Source organism: Etheostoma cragini, unplaced genomic scaffold (genome assembly GCF_013103735.1).
Source record: "Etheostoma cragini isolate CJK2018 unplaced genomic scaffold, CSU_Ecrag_1.0 ScbMSFa_98, whole genome shotgun sequence".
NCBI lineage: Eukaryota > Metazoa > Chordata > Actinopteri > Perciformes > Percidae > Etheostoma > Etheostoma cragini.
The window spans coordinates 3763-7970 of record NW_023269624.1 but is presented as its reverse complement, the minus strand read 5'-3'; the positions used below and the strand labels follow the sequence as shown (position 1 = coordinate 7970).

Genomic DNA, 4208 nt, shown 5'->3' with positions numbered 1-4208 from the left:
ACTTTTTACAATTGGCTTGCGATACTGCGCCAAAGAACCCAGATCAACTTGGGAGGAGGTCAGAGAAGTGGCACCAAACCATGACTTCCGTCTTTTTTTCATTAAAATTTAGAAAATTTAAGGACATCCAAGCCTTAAAGTCCTGTAAACACTGTAGCAGTGGGTTAACAGTGTTAGAATCAGATTTTTTTGAGGGGGACATAAATCTGGCTGTTGTCTGCATAACAATGAAAAGAAATGCCATGTTTCCTGAGAATAGAGCCAAGTGGGAGTAGATAGAGAAAAAATAAAAGAGGGCCAAGTACCGAGCCCTGTGGGACCCCACATGAGAGAGGAGTAGTGGAGGCCACGAGTCATCCAGGCCAACACAGAAAGTCCGATGTGACAGGTAGGACCTGAACCACTCCAGTGCTGTGCCACTGAAGCCCACCCATCATTAAAAACTCGTAAAAGTGCTGATTCTGGGCTGTGCAATGGTTTAAAACTGGATTGGAACATTTCAAGAATAGTTTTTTCATTTAAATAGTCCATGAGCTGGGAATATACAATCTTCTCTAAGATTTTAAAGACGAAAGGCAATCTGGGGATAGGCCTAAAATTAGACAAAATAGTAGGATCCAGCCCAGGTTTCTTTAATAAAGGCAGCACAACTGCATGTTTAAGATTCACACGGACTACTCCAGAAGACAGGCTGCTGTTAATAACTGTGAGACAGGATGGCCCAACAGTGGTAAAAAATCTCCTTAAAAAATTGAGATGGGATAGTATCAGCTGGAGAACCCGAGGGCTTCAGATGACCCACAATGTCCTGCAGAAAAGGCAGGGTCACAGGCTCAAAGGTGTCAAACACAGCGCGAGGCTTAACTGTGTGACAGCAAACAGCCGCTTCAAACAGTACAGGCGTGTGATCAGAGCAAAAAGGATCACAGACCACCAGGTTAAGAACAGGTAAACCATAAGATAAAACAAGATCAAGTGTGTGACCAAGTTCATGTGTAGGCCCAAGTACATACTGCACAAGATTAAAAGAGTCAGTGATGTTTAAAATGTCTCACGCCAAGAGGTTATCAGGGCAACACAATGGAATATTACAATCTCCAACAATAAGGACCCGGTCATATTTAGGCATAATGTCAGCCAAAAACACAGAAAATTCAGTTAAAAAGTGTCTGTTGTATTTGGGAGGCCGGTAGACCACAGCACACAGCACCATGTGAGAGGGTCCCAGCTCAAACAAACAGAGTTCAAAGCTGGCGAAGAGGGATGACAGCGATAACTGTTTACATTTAAAGTCACTCTTAAAAACAGTTGCAATTCCTCCTCCTCGGCCAGACGTCCGAGGAGAGTTAAAAAAGGAGCACTCATCAGGTAAAAGTTCGGTGAAGACACTAGACTCACCAACACTCAGCCAGGTCTTGGATATAAAAAGGAAATCCAGCTCCCGGGATATGAAGAAGTCAATTATTTATTTGCGAGCGATCTGGCGTTTACCAGACCAAACCTGACAAGAGCTGGCGGGTCAGGGCGACCCCTGGTTTGACGATCATAAACCAGCAGAGCATTGACAGTATGTGTTACAAATGTTACAAGCAATATAAACATACAACAGTTAGAGCTGCTGACGGCCTGCCTCACACACTGGCGCCATCATGCCACGTAATTTTGCCCAGATGTGGCCTGCTGAGGGCCAAAAAAAATTAAAAGCAAAATGGATTTAACCCATTTTTTTATGCTTTTAATCCTTGTTTTGTTGGGGCTGATGTGGCCCAGGTGTACACCAGTAGCCTGTGACATCACTGTCGCGTGGGGTTTCAGGTGTGTGATGCTGACTGAGGTCAGAGGTAAAATAAACAGGAACTTTAAAATTTAATAAATTGATAATTTGATATTAGTTGACTATATTGGGATATGCAACTGAAGGAAGAATCACCGGGTCGTCATGGATATAACAATAGGGGACCCAACTGGTAAAAATCTGCATGCCAATAAACTGTAATTTCTCGAAATATCGTCCTTCCCTATATGCCTTTGCATTTTGGATGCTTTTCTGTTGATTAGATATGGCTACATTCACATAAAGTATCCAATACTCTATTCAGTTGTTTACACCAATTTCCTCCAATATGGTTGCACATCTGGGTTCACACCCAGAGGTGTTGATGACACACCAACAGAGGTAATCTCAGCACCAACAAGGTGCTGCTGGGATTTGAACCCAGGATCTCCTGTTTACTAGACAGGCACTTTAACCAACTAAGCCAGAGCACCTCCACAAGTCACAACCCTGTTAAGTCTTAATTTTTCTTTTACCTTGTATAAGCTAAATATACAGTGTACTGACTGGCAGTATTGGGAGTAACGGCTTAGCTCGCCTAGGCTTGGCGGATCAATCCTATCCAGTAGATAGTCTGCAGAAGTACCTGGCAGGTCTCTCCCTTCAGCAGTTTGAGAACGCAAGCCCACTCTTTCCCATTGGTGCTGATCATCCACATCTCATCACCCTCATAGAGCTAGTGAAGGTCGGTCCACCAGGTGAACCAGTCACCATTCGAACCAGACTGGGGGGGAACGTTTTCAGGGCCCAGCACCGATCGTGGAGCAACACCTACGGCCGCAACAGTGCCTTCTCAAGTCCACTGTTCCTTCCAACATGGAACTCTTCCAGATTGTTGAGAATCTCTAGCATAAACGCATAAAAATGAAGGTAATGGGTGGATCTCTGATATAAAATTGGCAATAATCTAGTCTTTCCTACTTTATTTACACAACCTCAGAATACAACCCCACAAACTCCCTAATTGCCTTTAATTTAGCTCAATAAACATGATAATAATGTAAAAAGAAGACCATGGAATATAAGTGTATATATGTGTGTTATAGACACAACTAATTGAACAGGATGCACCATCTTCGTCCCCATCCCTTTCTGCGACTGTCCCCTGTTGGTGCGTGGCAGGCACATTTAATAAGAATGGCCAAGCAACCAAAGGAGCGTATGTGATGTAGGTAAGGGAAGGTACTGTTGAAAGTCGGTGTGCAAATGTGTGCTGATGATTGTGTAACCCTTGCAAGCGACTTAACTTATCAGCCCCCCCCCCCCCCCCCCCCCCCCCCCCAAGCTACACCACCACAACAAACAGCAAAAAACAAAACAAAAACAATCTCCCAAATATCAAACCTACACCTAGAGTGGAGACTGCAACCTGAATGCAGCACCTTGGACCTTTCAGCCATCCTGACTGAATGATCCAACGTGTAGTAGGATCTCTCACAGAGATAATAATATGGTAAATCCACTGTGTCATGATATAGTAGGTTCTCAGTCATCAAGGTCATAGTTATCAAAGGAAGGTTTCCCTTTTGTCAGCCCAAATATATGGGTTTAATGGGGACACGGAAGAAAGTCCCCAGTATGGAAATGTGCTTGACAATGGCAATACATTGCACGGGATGTGAAGGCATCTTACCAAGTCTGTACCCTTATATGCAATGCAGGCTAAATCCTGTGGTGGGAATCAAGATCCACCAACGTTTCTGTCCAAAATGTCCACCTGTGTCCAGACATGTGCCTATTAGATGGGACAAAACAGTATATTGGTGGTGGCATGATGAGCTGTGACCTGTACTTCATGTTAACTTGAAGGAGCTCTAAATTTAGACGTAGTTGAACATATTGAAAATATTTCTACAATGTTGACCCAATTACAATTTCATTGTAGGTCTGCTGTCTGTTCTTAAAATTGTGCTTTCTGCTGTAAACTTCTTTTTTTGTGTCAATACGGCTCTGTTTCTTTTTTTTAAGTACATACTTGGCCTACATTTTGAAATGCATGCAGGTATACATGCATACAGTGGTATGTATGTGTTTAGGAACCCAGGCTTCAGTTGACTAAAAAGAGGAATTTAAACAATCATCTTTTGGAAAATGCTCTGACAGCCTTAATTTAATGAAAATGAAAAATCCAACCTTTAAGGACATTTACTGTGTTGTCCAGCGATGGTGGTATAGTGGTGAGCATAGCAGCCTTCCAAGCAGTTGACCTGGGTTCAATTCCCAGCCATCGCAGGGATTATCATTGTGTGGTTACTTGCTTTATTTGTCTATTAAACGATTGTCGATTTCTGGATTTGTCTATTATTTATATCATAGCAGTGCAATCATTTTGCCCAGGTTTGATTTCCAGGCACCGCAGTTGCATTTACAGATT

General features: G+C 42.9%; 2 non-coding genes across 2 annotated transcripts; one reads left to right on the top strand and one right to left on the bottom strand.

Annotated features, from left to right (window-relative positions):
• Positions 1-2194: 2194 nt before the first annotated feature.
• On the bottom strand, positions 2195-2268 carry trnat-agu. The gene has a single exon. It is a non-coding gene; the product is annotated as a tRNA-Thr (tRNA).
• Positions 2269-3994: 1726 nt separating this feature from the next.
• trnag-ucc lies at positions 3995-4066 on the top strand. Its single transcript has one exon. It is a non-coding gene; the product is annotated as a tRNA-Gly (tRNA).
• Positions 4067-4208: the final 142 nt, after the last annotated feature.